This window comes from Lissotriton helveticus, chromosome 8 (assembly GCF_964261635.1).
Source record: "Lissotriton helveticus chromosome 8, aLisHel1.1, whole genome shotgun sequence".
Classification (NCBI taxonomy): domain Eukaryota; kingdom Metazoa; phylum Chordata; class Amphibia; order Caudata; family Salamandridae; genus Lissotriton; species Lissotriton helveticus.
In genome coordinates, this window is record NC_136069.1 from 1,304,366,724 (window position 1) to 1,304,384,262 (window position 17,539).

The window sequence follows — 17,539 nt, forward strand, 5'->3', positions numbered from 1 at the left end:
AAAAAGGATTAAGAGTGGAAAGACTAACAAGGGACAGTAACCCGCTTCAAAGAAGGGGTAGGGGAGCGAACCCTTGCAACCAGTTGGTTGCGCTACGTACTATTTAAGAGGAACAAGGGGACCCAAGGCGCAATGAGCTAAGGACCATGGGTAGGTACTATATTGTAAAGAACAGGGGTCCTTAGAGCAACAAACCAATGAAGGGAAAAATAAATATAAACCAAATGGAAATATATTGTTAGGGGAATTGTCCAGCCGGACGATTTATTACCCTGATACAAAAGTAATCCTAAAACCAATAGAACACTGGGTGTGATAGAAGCGGGACACCGTCCGGTGTCCGACTAACACACTGAGAAGACATACAACATACAAAATAACAGGCAATAACAGGACATCTGATTGAAATAAGACATAGACCAGACAATCTAAAGTATACACATATGCAAGAAAAATTATATAAACAATTGATGCATTTAGTGTAATGTGTCGACGACGTTTCGAACCATACTTAATAAAGGTTCATCCTCAGGACAGAGGGTAATTGCCTTAAAGTTACACATTTACGAATATATCACTGGTAGGGATGTAAATACCATGTAAAGAGAAAAGGAGACATAAAAAGATAGAGACATGTCATTAGAACATTGCCAAAACTGCGTGCATAGATTGCATGACTCATACCATGCCAAGGTGCAGCCGGCAACGGGGTGTGGTTCATGCAGAGTATAGGCAGTGGAGAACAGCAACGAGGAACAGATTAATCAAAACGTCATTAAAAAGAGCATGGTTTTGCCCGAGGGAGGTTTTGTTGGAATCTAAACCGAGAAAACCACAGAACCGTTTGGTATGTGTTACAACCTTCTCTCCGATATCCAATTCACTTACTAAAAGCATTAAAAAACACTGGGCTGTGCTGAATGCTGATCAATTGCAACTAGAAAAACCCATGTTTGCCTTCAAGAAGGCCAAGAACTTAAAAGATCATTTGGTGCGGGCAGCACTACCCGCCTCTACAGAAATGACCACAATTGACACACTATGGGGTCTGCCAAAGCTCACTGGACATGTAAAATGTGGTAACTGTTCAATGTGTGAGAGCACTATAGAAGGCAAAGAGTTTATTTACAGAGATATGAAATACGAGCGCAGAGAATTCTCAAACTGTAATAGCTCAAATGCGATTTATGCTTTGTTTTGCCCTTGCTCCATGATCTATATCGGACAAACTACACAAAAGGCACGAACAAGGATGTGCCAACACCGGAGCAGGATACGATGTAGAACTGCGAATGCTCCCCTTGTACAGCACTTCATAGAACAGTCCCACACAGAAATGGATTTCAAATGGACTATCATTTGCCTGGTAAAACCCCCCAGCCGCGGCGGTAACCTGCAACAACTCCTGAACAAAGAGGAACTGAGATGGATTTTGAAGACCAAAAGTCTTCATACTGGGTTGAATCGGACTGAGGATTGGACTTCTCTGATTTAACGAATTCATTTGACAAATTCAAACTGTTTCCCACTCTGCACGGATTTTAACTGAAGCCTGAAACACAATTGTTAAAAATTGTTTTGAATAATTTTTTCTCTTATTTTGGTGCACTGGTAAATGGAAAATGCAAGAAATGTGCTAAAAATTCAGGTATTATGAAAAGATAGCGCTATTGTATGTTCTGAGTGAACGTGACTCACTGGCATGTAATTCTCCGCCCTCCACTCGGAGTATTTTTATTATCACTCACTTAGTTATCACTATTTTTTATGGGCCCGGGTGGCACTTTAAGATGGCCGACACCCGGTTGACGCATCCTAACTGGGCTTCATCTTCCACGCGACTACCGGTGTCACTACACCGCGTCATGGGTTTATTTTCCCATTCCAAAATGTCCGCTAACTTTTTGCGCAATCCCATTGGTCCCCCACTGTCCACGTGACTCCCCGGTACTCTACATCGCGTCCCGCATTGAATGGTGACGTCGCGCTGATTCCTGGTGCAAGCAAGAATCCCCATTGAGGCCTTGCCATCTGTATTACCAGGTAAGATCTGTCCCGGTTATTCTGCATACTTTTTAGACGCGAGGTTAATGAAACCACTGGCACTTACGCCGCCCGTTTCATTCTCTCTTTTTTCCAGACCAGGGTACCTTGACCATCGTTTTCGGGTAAGACAAACTTCCCGCAACATGCACTGTTTATGTTAACTTCTATTCCATTCTATTTTATAATCAATCACTTGCCGTCCCTTTCCTCCACAGACCCTATTACAGAGGGCACTCTTTAACGGTATGTTTATCTTCTTGCATACCTTTAAATTGGGAAGTATTTTACGCTACTGCAGTGTATTTCTTTCTCTTCCCACTAGATCTAATTTGTCTTGTGCTTTTAAGCAAATTATCAAGTCTAAGGAATTTTCCTTCTTGAGTGCCACACAACTGGTAAGCGCTTCCTCACAATTGACACACAATGTCATAGTGTACTGTTTGTTTGGCACGTTAGTTCGCTGCCGTTTCACTTCACTTCATATGTGCCTATCTATTGCACTAGCCATAGTCACTTTCAGGACCATAGACACTCGGCGCCACTAGCCTTGTTCCTCGTTGCTGTTCTCCACTGCCTATACTCTGCATGAACCACACCCCGTTGCCGGCTGCACCTTGGCATGGTATGAGTCATGCAATCTATGCACGCAGTTTTGGCAATGTTCTAATGACATGTCTCTATCTTTTTATGTCTCCTTTTCTCTTTACATGGTATTTACATCCCTACCAGTGATATATTCGTAAATGTGTAACTTTAAGGCAATTACCCTCTGTCCTGAGGATGAACCTTTATTAAGTATGGTTCGAAACGTCGTCGACACATTACACTAAATGCATCAATTGTTTATATAATTTTTCTTGCATATGTGTATACTTTAGATTGTCTGGTCTATGTCTTATTTCAATCAGATGTCCTGTTATTGCCTGTTATTTTGTATGTTGTATGTCTTCTCAGTGTGTTAGTCGGACACCGGACGGTGTCCCGCTTCTATCACACCCAGTGTTCTATTGGTTTTAGGATTACTTTTGTATCAGGGTAATAAATCGTCCGGCTGGACAATTCCCCTAACAATATATTTCCATTTGGTTTATATTTATTTTTCCCTTCATTGGTTTGTTGCTCTAAGGACCCCTGTTCTTTACAATATAGTACCTACGCATGGTCCTTAGCTCATTGCGCCTTGGGTCCCCTTGTTCCTCTTAAATAGCAGGACCAGGCCCAGGCTTCCTGTACCGGCTATCACAGTGTCCCGTCCTCCCCTCCCACGACGGCAGCCTCGATCACAGCAGTGATGGAGACCACAGGGTGAGAACTTTGGGAGCGAAGATGTCAGGTTCCTGGTAGGTGCCGAAGCAGCAGGGTGAGTAGCGGCTCTCGCTCAGAGCATGTCTGCCATGATGACCATCCTAAGCCACGCCCGACCACTTTTAACTAATAAGCAATGAACAATCAAGCTAAAGAAAAAACCTTTGAAAGTGCGTAAGACCAAAGACTGGGAAACAAACTTACCTTAACACTTGAAGCCTGGTCTACGGTACATGCTTGCTTCCCACTTCTAAGCTGCCTGTTTGAAACGAGAAGCCATTATTGGGCAATGCAAGGAAAAGCAAACTTTTAAGCCCCAGGAAGCACTTTGCTTTTAAATCCCGAAGCACAGCTTTTCTAGCACCACAACAATGAACGACAATTCTCTGGCTCTGCCAACCTCCATCGCCCTCCTTCCATATACTTCACAGGTCACCAACCTTGTACCTTGTACCCATGCCACATAAGTAACAAGGAAGAATAAGCATATGCACTAAAACCACAATATTGTTGCTGTCAGTGTCCTACACTCAGCTAGCACGGGAGAAGAAAGTAACCCTGCAATAGCTGAGTTACCGCAAGTCTGTCAAGACAGATGCAAAATAGGATATGCTAGGGCAAAGTGATGTTATTAGGGACTGAGCCAGGTGGGCAGCTATTTTTCAAACGTTATGAATTTGAGCTGTTATGTAGAAGGCTTGTTTGTGAGAAATGGTGTGCCTCATTTTGTAATTACTAAAATGAGGAAGTGAAAAAGCGGGAATGAGATTTTCAGCCTTAACTAGAGTTGCCACCTGGTTGGTTTTTTAATAGCATCACCTTGAATTTAATGTCCCATCAGGTACAAAAATTATGAAAATCACCAAAATCTCTAGCATTTATTTCTCTTATCAGTACATACATAAAACAGTAAATATGAAAAGAAAGCACTTTAAAATCTTTTCCAGGGATGCCTAAACGATCCCTGACTGATAGTTAAAGTAAACAAAGACAGAAAGGCCATGGTGAAAATTAAAAAGGCGATTCTATTAAAAGTTGTATTTAAGTATTTGTGTTCTGGCCTTTGCAGAATCTTGAAATGTGAACAAATGACTGATATTTTTCTCTAGGAGAGATGGCCACCTTAGCTATCCCTAATCCTTGCAGAAATGTCTGCATCTCTATGGGGATAGAAAGTTGCTCAAGCCTCATTGCCACACAACTGCAGTGGGCCTCTTGGCTCCAACAACGTCAAGGATGAAGGAGGGTGACAGGAGGCAGTGAGAGACAGGCCATTAGTGTTGAGTAAACTAAGCAGAGCAGCGGCTCATTGCAATGTTTACTCAAGACTAATGAGCTGCAAAGTAAATGACCCAAGCGCCCTTACACAGGAGCCGTCACTGCGTGCCAGCTGTATTTGAATTTGTCAGCAATTCTGACTGCATCACATAAATAATTTTGCATCAGTGGTATTTGAATATCAGCAGTTAAATCACTTGTGGCATTTGGAATTGTGGCGCAAAATATTATCTATTGAAATAGCACTGGTTACAATTCAAAATACATTTTGTAGTGCTAACATTAGGCACTCTACAGTCTACCATCAAGACAAAGAAACTACATGTTCAACACTGGCAGAAACCCTTCACCCCTGGACAGCGCCTCCCAGACAGAGAAATACTGCCACCTGCAGAGCCTGCTCGTGGCCATGGCCACAGAAGGCATCTGAGTACAAGGTTTTCAACTCCAGATTAGTGTGCCAGATTTCCTAAATAAAGCACACTAGTGTGTCACTGCAAAGTATTTTTAAGAGCTCTGTCATATACGTTTACACAAACATATAAACTTAAACGCCTAAAAATATTCTTGCCAGAAAGAAAAGGAAGTGGAACTAATTTTTTTGGCACAAAGTTATGACAGAGCAAATATTTCAAAACTACATTGCATGACACTTTACCGATTTACAGCCTTATTCATCAACGGGCCGTTTTGCGAGCCCCTAATAGCGATTCATAGCGAATCGCTATTAAGGACTCGCAAAACGGTATTCATGTAGGAATTGCTAAATAAATAGCGATTCCTACACATTCCTTATTTGCGAGTAGCAAATTGCTAATCGCAAATAAGGAATAACTCCCCATTCATTCCTATGGGCCAAAAGGCCCATAGGAATGAATGGGGAGTATTCCTTATTTGCGATTAGCAATTAGCTAATCGCAAATAAGATAGCGATTTAAAGGGTGCCAGGGGTGTCAAAGGACACCCTGTAGCACCCCTTAAATGCAAATTGAAACAGGTGTTGCGCACACACATGTCCAAAGGACATGTGTGTGTGCAACATGCAACTTAGAAAAATGCTTTTAAAAGCATTTTTCTAAGTTTTTGCTATTTACCGAGAGGTCTGACCTCTCGGTAAATAGCGGCCCGAAATTGCGAATTAGCAATTTAAAAATGGTTGATGAATTGCATTTAAGGAATCTCAAATAGAGATTCCTTAAATGTAATTCCTCGCAATTTAGCGAATTAGCAATTACCGATTTTTGCATTTGGGATGATGAATCCCAAATGCAAAAATTACGCTTGCAAAGGGCCAGATTCTCAGATTCTGGCCCTTTGCGAGCGTAATTCGGCTTGATGAATCAGGCTGTTAGACACAAAAACCTGAACGCACACATTGCACTAATTAGACAATGTGATACAACCATAGAGACAAGTGAAGTAACATCACTGTAAAAGGGTCATTGAAAGAGTCAGAAAAGGAGAACATTTATTTGTAAATAGTTATAAAGCTCATTTATAGATTTTCATAAGTAGATTACTCATGAAATTATGTTTTTTTGTATTTACGTACTGATGAAAACGAATGAATTTAATGACGAGGCCTAACAGTTTAATGGCCTTTCATTGCAAAAACATTTTAAATAGATTGTGGTGCAACTTGCCGATAAATTACCCAAAAAACTTGAAATTTACAGATATAATAATAAAGACCTTGATGATTTTAAAAATGTAGAAATGATTTTGGTAAAATGGTTATCAAGAATAATTTACATGTATGCATTTTGAAAAATTGTGGCAGTAGACCATAGCTAATGCTAATTAATTTCAAGTAATTATACATTGGTGAAGCATTTATTATTATTCTTTTTATGAAATGATGATTTGATGCATTATATTTGATTCAAATTAAGTTTAATTCATTTAGAGTTGATGTATGCATTGTAACCTTTAAACATGTTTTTTCTTGAGCTGCAATTTCCCCTCAGTACGCATAATAATTCATTTACTTTTTTTGTAAATGTTGGTTTATTTGTTCTGTGCATGTTTCAGTATACATACAAAGGACATTCTTTTGAAGTTCATCGTGGAATAGGTCGCTCAATGCCAAAGTCTGTTACTTTGTATATTTTCTACCGTTGACTAACCTGTGAGGCCCAGAAAGCCAAGCCATTCACAAGAGATTCTTGGGAAAGAATGCAGGAGTAACTAAATTGTATTTGGTGACTACATACGTAGACTAGCCATACAATGGACTGACTAGTCGAGTGACACCGTGTCATGAAGGTGTCATAAGGACTATAAAAAAAGAAACCCCACAGGAGGGGCAAGGTCATACCTTTTTATCACTTTCATACCACAATGCTATTTTCTTTCTGGTACAACAGCGTCGCTGTCATATTTTTCCCTATCGTGGATTGCCTTTTTGATGATGCTGCTGCATTCATGTGGTTAACCTGGAATCCTTCTTTGACGAGCGAATTGATTTTTGTCTCATATTTTTCTTTTTGCCAATGCTCATGGGCTAGCCCTTAGATGACTTTAAAATTGATCCTTCTACCCCTTTTGCTTTGAATCTTAGATAGGCCTGGACTATTCTTCTACCTCTAATTGTGATAGAAGCCTGAAATCTTGCATCTCATGTTTGTTTAAAACCACATCCTTTTTGGATCTGAACCTCTGATGAAATGTGTAGTCTTGCATTACATTCTTTGATATTCCAGACTGAGATGCTTAAGTAATTGCTTATTTGTATAAATGTTGGAACATTAATTCATTAACTGACTATCTAAATTGCTTGAGTCTATTATTGTTTCCTGATGTTCTTTATTTGAAATTGTACTGAATTACCCTCTTAATCTAAATGTGCTGTAGGGAAGGTCAGCGAATCTCTTCAGAATATCAAGTTCAGCTTCTAATATTCTGTATCACAGTAGCAGAGCTTCTACTTTGTATCATTCTGATTGGACTTAATTTCTTTAGAAGATTTGGTCTTCCCATTGCAATACTTTTACAGAATGGTTCTCAGAGTAATGTATTTCAACCTCATTTCAAACTTGTGATTTAGTCACCAATTAATAGTCCTCTTTGAATGGTTAACGTTGTGTTTTTGACATCCTAATTCAAACCCCTCATATCTGTGGAGAAAGATCCATCAGAGGACCATTCGCCTCTGTGGTGAACGTAATGTTGTAATCCATCTAACTGCAGGGGGCCCAGTGCAGTGAGAGGAATAGATGAGTAAGTAGTGAAGTGGAAGTTAAACTTGAAATATTAATGCCGCTTACGCTAGATCATTTATCAGCATGTCCTAATGTGGGCCACCAGTGGTCATAAATGATTGCATATATTGACATCTGTTTGGTTTCCTGTGAAATTCAGCTGGGAGTATGCCAAACATCCACTTCTAATGGGTAAAGAGATGACAGCCCAGTAAAGTAACATTACAGATGGCACAGATTGCCTCATGTGCTGGTGCCCCAACACGGAAACTAATGCCTTAGTCAGCACTGCACTTGAATTGGCAGCACACTTTCTGAACATGGGGCGGAGCATGCTTGATGCACATAGATGGGGCATGGAAAGGTGAGGGACTCCATGCACACGACTGCTGTGCACAACAGCTGGACACAAGAAGGGTTCTGCTTTACCGCCATCTTCCTGGACCTGTTTTCAGCATAGAACAAGCCATTTTGGTGGAATATGAAGATGGCTTAAATAATCAGAAAACTGTAGATCAAGGCTGTGTCAGGAAAGTTGTAAACTGGGAGGACACAGTGAGACAGAGAGTCTCCATAAACAAGGAGCCAATGCCAAGGTTCCTTATAAAGGGGAAATACAGGCTGGTTAGTGTGATTATTGCCTCATGTCTGACAAAATCACTGCTAGGAGCAGCATTGCAGCATTCAGCATCCATATGACCCAAGAAAGGTGTACAACCTGATGGAACATTCACAGCTCATTATGGCCTTATAGCAGTAATCTGAGCAGAGGCCCACCTGTTTTGAAAAGGGTCGAAAGGCCTACAAACAGAGGTTCCTACTTCCGCCAATTTGTGCTGCTTCCAGAGGAGAGAAGAATGCATGCAGTTTCCTGACACTGGTCCCATTGCCAGCCTTATTGTCAAAACAACAGACTTTCTCCTGCATACATTTAGCATTAAAAATATGTTTATGATATGTTATGTGCCAGCACTTGGTAGTGTCTGGACCAATTATAGTTGCATCACAGGGCCATTTCTATATGGGTCAAAATGCTGTTGACATTTTGCCATATGTACCTTAAGTGATAATTTCTTGAACTGTTTCTAACCAGAAACAAATCATCTTGTGCAACAGAAGATGAATACTGTAAGACCCCCATTTGAGGGGCCACATGGCAGACAGGGATTACTGGGCCCAAGGTCACTCTCCCCTGGTGTCCTTGGGTCCTTCTACAATGGGTCTGAAAACTGGGTCAAGTACAACACTTTCCATTCTTAACTCAGGGTAGCCATCAAAGGTATCTCAGGGAATCCACATGAAGGACATGATCTCAAAACTCAGCAGTGAACCAACAATAACGTGTTGCCCAGATTAGTGCTTATTTTTCAATTAATAGAAAATAATTTAATCCTACAGCAAAGTGAAATACAACACAGCCTAATAGAATCCTGAGTTACAGAATTATAATGTTACTTGTGACTTTCAGTGAGACACTACACCCCTTTCGGTACCCTCCCTGCTATCAGAGTTTACTAATGTCTAAAGCCCCCAGTGAATTAATTGATTAGGCACAAGTGCAGTTCACTCAAAGGTACACCACTGACTACAAACTAGTTCAAATAGCTTTCGCCAATTTGAGTTCACCCAGCAGACGTCTTAAATTTATACAGCAGAATTCTTCTGTTTTCAGTTTCTCATCCAACTCAGACCCCAGTTTTACTTGCTCATTGTAGCCCCAGCTCTAGGGATGGGGCACCCACATTCAGTGTTCTAGCTCCTGTAGCAATGGGTCTTGTAACTGCAGGGAACAGGGTGATGGCCTCAGAACTCGCAAACTGGGAAGAATCAGTGTGGCAGGCTCACAAGACAACACTCTTCTTTGGCAGTAGCAGACTCCCAGAGTCAGTTGCAGACGGGATCTTGGATACAGGAGGTGTAGATTTCGGACCAGTCGTCACCAGGTGGTTGTCTTCGCAACTGCAGCCTCTAGACTGATCAGGGCTTCAATATTGGCAGCAAAGAGGGATCCCGGCATCTGCAATCTCTCTGGAAGACAGCATGATGCCAAAAAGACACAATAAAGCTTGACACTTATGCTGTGGTGCAAATCACACAAGATGATGGACGGAATGTTGCACAATGGCAAAACATTCACCCCCAGTCACAGATCTGGGTTTAATCCATCATTATTTTACTCACCAAGCCACCCCAGTTCAGACATGGCCATATGCAAATCACAGCATGAAGCTGATGGTGAGACTGGATGACCACTTTACAACTTGGGTCAATTCTGGCTTGGATCCCTTTGATTAATCTGCTTTGTCTGGGTGTTCATCGCACCAGGAAAATACTGGACTTCTCCTCTTGTAAAGTATCTTCTCTTTCACGGTTAAACAGTCTGCTTCCTTCTCTCAGGCAGTTCGGGCTGGACTGTTCCCATGAGGCACAGGGTCAAGACTGATTTGCATATGGCCAGGTCTAAACTGGGGTGGCATGGGAAGCAAAATAATGATAGAATTAACCCAGATCTCTTGACTGAGGGTGAATGTTTTGATTTGTTCTGCATTTTGTCCATCAATTGTGTGTGTTTTGCATTCTCACCCTAAGTACGCCAGGTATGCCCACACGTGGATCCTGGGCTCACTGTGCCACTGGAATCAAGCTATCCTGGCTGAAAAGGGGTGAACCCCCAAAACCGGTCCTAGGATGCTGGTTTCCAGTCCAGGGAGAACCTGGCCTGGCAGTTCGGGCTGGACTGTTCCCATGAGGCACAGAGTCAAGACTGATTTGTATATGGCCAAGTCTAAACTGGGGTGGCATGGTAAGCAAAAGAATGATGGCTTTAACCCTGATCTCTTGACTGGGGATGAATGTTTTGATTTGTTCTGCATTCTGTCAATCAATTGTGTGTCTTGTCCTGCTTTCAGTGGGCAGACAGTCTTTTAGGCTCTAGGCAGACCCTCAGCTCAACCACCAGAAAATGTAGACTTCTGGTGATATGGCTTCACCTCTGGGGCACTGGGTGTCATGCATACACCAGCCCTGGTCACGCAGCAGTCCTTCGACTACTCTGTGGCACATTTCCTACCTTGGTCAAGAAGAACTTGGTACTGGAATAATGTGGGATCATTTGGATCCCATTTTTATACTCATTTTTGTGACAGGAGATGCTGATCCACTCTCTATGGTTTCAGAACTGGTTTTGCTGGTTCTCTTTCAAATGTCATTTTCTGGATTTTTCTCAGACACAGGCTTTGTACAAGGTGATGGCTCTCAAAGCAGGTAGCAATGAGGCTGGCTCCGAGCAGAAGTATCCAAAATAAGGGGACAATGAAGTGTGGGACTGCACTTGGCTACCATCAGTCTTCCTGAAGTAATTATCAGGAACCGACAAAACCGACAAAAGGGCAAGCCCTGCCAAGAAACATCCTCACCTGGAACAACAGAAAATGCAGTCCAGCCCCTCACCCCTTCCGTCTCCCAAATGTTAGCGGCTCAGGAAGAACTAGTCAGCAACCCTTTGCTAACAAAGTCATCACTGAATTTCTGGGGGTCGGGGGGGGGGTCTCTGTCTTCATCCTTCCTCATTTTGGTTTCTGGGTCTCCACTCCGCAGTCACAGGAAAACACGCAGTACATTTCCACTGCATGGTGAAAAGGCTGGATAAGCTCCTGGTGTCAGTGATGAACTTTTCCTTCCGGGGGAAAGGTAAATACTGTAAAAATGGTTGTGGCCCTGAAGTTGAACTATATCTTCGGCTTACTGCCCCTACAGATACCTTTGCACGTCCTGACCGCCATTTAATTCGATATCAAATCCTATATTTGGAGTGGGTGCAAGCCCAAAATGCGAGCAGCTCAGCTCTGGGCAGACACTATGGATGGAGGCTTGCAGTTGCCCTACATGCAACTCTACAGTCTGGCCTTTCATCTGTCACAGCTGGCCTCCTACTTGGTAAGGTCACACGAGGCTCCGTAGTGGCTACATCTAGAGCGACACCTCATGGGATGCCCGAATTTACTACTCCCAGTGTATTTCGCCCCTCTGACTGAACAGTGGCCGTGAAACCAATCTTCTGTGCCTCAGTCACAGCTTGGAAGGAGACCCATAAATTCATAGGAACACCACCATTATTACATCACAAGGCACCACTTGGCACAATGCGGCCATACACATAGGTAGCAAACCGTGTTGCTGGCTGTCTTGGTTTCGGGAACAGCCTGAAAATAGAGGCACAAATGTTTAGTGATGCGAATCCGAAATCATTCTGAGATTTACAACTTCAGTTCTGGCTCTAGAATGTGGACCCATGGCTGTACCACTAACTAGCTTATTGCTACGGGGGGGGGGTATAACCTGATCACTGGGCCAGTTTTGAGGGGAGGCCTCTTGCTTGGACTGGGAAATCATCAAAGTCCTTCACTCTAGCTTCTTCCACACGTTGCTCTTTGATCATGACAGTGTGCTAGGAGAGTCTAGACTTGCATTTCTCTACTTCAAAATTCTAGACAACTGGTACTGGTCCCCCTGAAGCTCAAGAGGGCTAGGCTTCTACCACACAACCTCTGATGGAAATGTAATGCTAGTAACTGTAATCTGTATCACATACTTTGGTGCTGTCCAACCCTGGCCAGTTACTGGTTGGATGTGTGGGTACACACACGCCACTTCAGCCCTCTCTTGATACGCACAAACTTAACACTCCTTCCACACAGATTGTTAACAACATAATTTGCAGTGGCTAAAGTGTATATCTTTCTTCACTGGCAGCCGCCTTTGCCGTTGACGTGTTACGAGTGGTCAGTGGAACTCCATAGAGTAGCCGGCCATGAGGAGACCACCTGCAAGCTCAATGACAAGTAAGACATATTTGACGGCATTTGAGGACACTTCATGACACTCAAAAACAAGGCCTCTTGATTCCCCTCACTCATTCGACCCGCCGAAGCGGGCACCCATTTGGAGCTACCTTACCTTGTTCCTCTTGCCCCTGCTTACCCTGGCGGGTCCTGCGGGCACACCATTGACCCAGTACATCTTCGAAAAACAGGGGACTGGCACATCATGTTGTTTTAATTGCTATGTCTCATGACCCCAATCCTGCCCCTTCCCACTTTGCCTCTTTTTTCCCACTCTCCCTCTCTATGAAAGGTTTGGCTGTTCTGTTTGAACCATGATTGTTCAGTGTACTTGCCACTGTTTACAGTTTGATTCTGTATACCCCCGTCACGCCCCATGAAATCTAAATATACAAAGACTGCAAACAAAATAAAAAGGTAGCAGAACAGATGAAGAATATTAACTCATTTCGCTTTTGTTGCTTGTAAAGTACACAGTGCAAAGTGAATGTTCCACAGGTATCGCTCATAAGAGTAGTTGACTGCGATTAAAAAGAAATTAAGGGGTGAAATTGATAGAGAAATTAAGGTCCTACAGGAAGATAGATCTCAAAGGAGAGCCAGTCAGAGAAGAGAAAGTTATGCCAGATGTGGAAAAAAACGCACCTGACAGGCAGGGTTCATTAAAGCAGAGTGACTGTGTTTTCGATCCATTTTGGCCCCTTTCCAGGCATTGTCTGTGGATACGTCCATTTTACTTTGTATCTTACACACAAATCCACCAGTGTGGTTTATCTGATTTCCGCACTTAATGTTGAATGGCATTTTTTAATGTGATGGTCAAATGAGAAAGGGGCTCAGACAAAAGGATGTATACATGGTGGTACTAGAGTAATTCACAACGATAAAAACACACAACTGTGAACTTAATCACCACAAATCTGAATCACCTAAATCACTGGGTGATTAAAACACCATATGGGCCTGACTATGATTTGCACGGTGCAGGGGTGCCGAAATGTCTGTTTTTAGGATTACAAATTCCTGCCAGTTCTAACTTATTGTTCCCAGAATGAGCAATAACCACATGGAAATTAAATTACCAGGTCTAAGAAATAGGGTTATTATTAGTTGAGGTATGTGACAGCCCCACTTAAGTTATAAACATAGTCCTTGGCAGGATGAACGACAAAAGTTACTAAATCTACTTGTGCTTAACTTTGGTGTCTTGGCACAAAGCATCAGGTTTTTTTTTATTCTTGAATTAAAGATTTACTCAGTCCACCATTACAAACCAAGCACAAAGCAATCAGGCTTAACTCAGAGGCAATGTATAAAAGTATTTATGCAGTACTCACACAGTACTAAAATGAAAACACAGCACAAGAACAATCTTAAACCAATTTAGAAAAACAGAGTTAGATTCGATAAATAAAATGACACAGAAATGACCAAAATCGAATCAGTATAATTGGAGTAAAGAATTCTATAAAGTTTCAGGTGAAAATAACTCCAAAATGTGTCTTTGGAAAAAAATGCTGGAATCTTCCAGTAGATCCGCGGGACCTGCAACACCAGTTGAAAGATTGAGGTTTGGTGTGTGTCGAATTTGATTTCTCAAGTCCAGGGCACAACACAGAAAACAAGAGCATTAAATGAGTAAGTTTAAATGTTCAGGAATTCAACATTATGCAAATTAGTGGTGCACTGGAAGCAAATATAAACAGAGATAGAGGATTAATGCCTCACCGCCATGCTTGTCCGCCACTTTCTCACACCACGCCATCAAACACTTTAAATGACAAAAAAGTGTTATGTAGGTGAAGGGCCTGTTTTCCTTTCTTGTTGCCTGGGTGTGTGCCAGTATGTTTATGATTACAGCACATAACTGCTGACCACTGCATATGGTTGCAATTTCATTTTCCCTGCAATAAGAAGGGCAGTCTGAGTTTCAGGTACCCTTAATTTGAAGGTAAATGGTCTGTCTCTGATAGTACAACAACATTTCTTCACTTTACCTGCCCTTTATATAAAAGTCAAATTTACTTTTACCCTTAAATGAATTGTAAAATGCATTTACACTCCTCATCCCTACTAAGAGAATTTCTGCTTCAGTTATATTATGTCAGTTTAAAGAATGGTCGCATGGTCTTAAACAACTGGTAATAAAAAATGTGGAATAGCTCTCTAACATGGTAAGATAGCTTATTGATGTTTTGGTGTTTGCTATATTAGACTACTGTTGTTTATAGAAAGTATTAATTTTCTTCCTTTACCTACGTCTCTAACTTTTGACATATTGGGGTTTATTTTTAAGTGGGGTTCGATTATGTGGCAAGATTGAAGGCTCAGTTACGACATACCTTCCTTACTGCAAAAGTACTAGCGACAACATAAAAACATACAAACAAGCAATACATTTAACATTTAACATAGGAAGAAAAAATACCTAGAGTAAAACACTACACATACATTCCATTGTTTACTGAGTGATGGTAGCACATGCTTCACTGATTGCAGAGCAGGTCATATACTACATAAATTCTTGCCTCATGTCATTCATCCATTTTTCTGCTGCTTTGGCAGATGGGTATTGTTTTCTACCTTTTCTCAAACATAGATTATAACTTTCTTTCTAATGTTTATTTTCAAATCAAATACTTGTTTCTGTTGTCTTTATTGTTCTTGGCTTTTTCAGATCGCACGCCTAGTACACAGTCCATGCGTGGCCTCTTGCGAAACATATTGTTAGCTTACAGTAGGTGTAAGCCTACCAATAATGCATACTTTTGGTTTGCATTATTGCGACTCTCAAATGCTTGCTTCTTATTCAGTAGATTGTGTGAGCATTCGTTCCTTTTTGTGCATTTGCCATTCCCCTCGAGCAAGAATGTATTGCTTGTGTATTGATCGCTTTTCAAGCACTACTTTTTTCTTTTTGTTTATGCACTCCATTAAAGGGTATATGATTTCCAGTAGTCTCCCATGTATACTTCTCTCCCCACGTCTGGACTCTGAGTTGCTCTCTCACTCCTGTGTCCTTCTCCCATTCTCCTTGCTTTGCTTTCCCGCCCGTGTGCTTTTCCCCACCAGAGCTACATTAGTCTCTTTCACCCATTTGGTCTACCCACCCACACTCTCCATGTTGCTTCCATCTCCCAATAATATGAAGCTTTGGTCAGAGGGCTATGTGTCTGTTTGTCAGTGCTTATGCCTTGAATTCAGTAGGATGTTGCATTAGTGTAAAAGGAGATCTCTCAAATGTTGTGGAAGGAGGCACATGAGAAGGTTCTCTTGGTGACCCTGTGGTTCATTATCCATCTTTTCATAGCACAAAAGGAGACTTGAGAAGTCGTCCTTTTATAATCCTCGGATTGTTGAATGGTTTTATCCAGGGCAGACATGGATGGCAAGCTGGGTTTGAAAGGTGCATATCTGTCAATCCTATTTGACTCCCACCCAGACATGTCTCCAATTGCTTTGGGGTCCAAAGAAATTACAGTTCAAATCTCTCCTTTTTGGGCTTCTTCAGACCTCTGGTGCTTCACCAAGCCTGTCAAGCTGATGGCAGCTCTGTTGAGATCAAGAGGAAGACAAATAAATATTTACTTGGGTGACCTGTTCATGTAGTAGTTAGATAGAATATTGGAAACACAAATATTGTGGGGCAGAATATAATATCAAAAATATTGAGGACAAAAATATTGTGAAGATACATTTCTATGGATAAGTGAAGTTTTACTGTACATAAATCCACATATATGTTCCTTGATGATATATATACCTCCAAAGTACGTAGATGTGGAGTTAAGAATAGTATATCCGTACTTACTTATGTGCCCTTACCTACTCAATATTTTGGTCCTCCGTGTTTTTGACATGATATTCTGTTCCCACCATATTTATGTTTCCAATATTCTGTCAGTGATCCGTTCATGTCCCAGAAATGTTAGGTCTAGAGAAACAGGTTGAAATGGCAGCAACAATCATACATCAGCTGGGATTTACAATTAGTCACAACAAGTCTGTGCTCACTCCCTTTCAGAAAATTATGGATTTTTTTGTGGATACTGGAAAGCATTCCACTTTTTTCAGATTCAAAGATTACGATCATAACAAAGGAGATTTTGGGATATAAAATCTAGATAATCTATCCCTAATGCATTTAGCCAAGATGTTGAGCCTTTTATTGATATCAATTCTGACTCTATTTCCAGCCTCCCTGCATCACAAAACCAGTCAGAGACTATAGGCTCTTCTTTTGAAAAAGGTCCTCCTTTACTCAACATTAGTTTCCCTTTCTCCGGTTGCACTGGAGGAGATGGGTTAGTGTCTCTAACAGATGGAAACCTGGAATTGAAAATCTATTTTGCCTAGCTGCAGATATCAGGGTACTTTCAGAAACCAGCAAACTAGATTGAGGGTAGGCATACAGATGTGATGGCAGAATTATGGGACCTTTATGAATTGCATAGGACTGTTTGTTCATTCCTTCACAGTGAGATCTCTGGTGTAATTGTTGTGTGCTGCTGCACATGGAAAACATGTTGGTAGTCATGTAGATAAACAGGTTGGGAGATTGTTTAAATGTATATCCGTCTTAGCCAAGGATTTTTGGCATCTCCGTCTAGTAAACGGTGTAATGGTTGAGGTGAATTATCTTCCTGGGTTATCAAGCAAAGAGGCAGGCGGGGATCAAAGTTTTTCAGGAAAGGAAGAAATGGACTTCAGACCAATGGGTCTCAATAAATCTGAAAATGATTTGGGACTTTTGAGAGTGGGCATAACTGTAAGAAGGAATGCCGGACACTTCATCTAACCTTTGGTAGATCTCCAAGTCCATTCAACCCCTCACTTCTCCATGATTATCAGGTCTCTGGTCCATTTCAG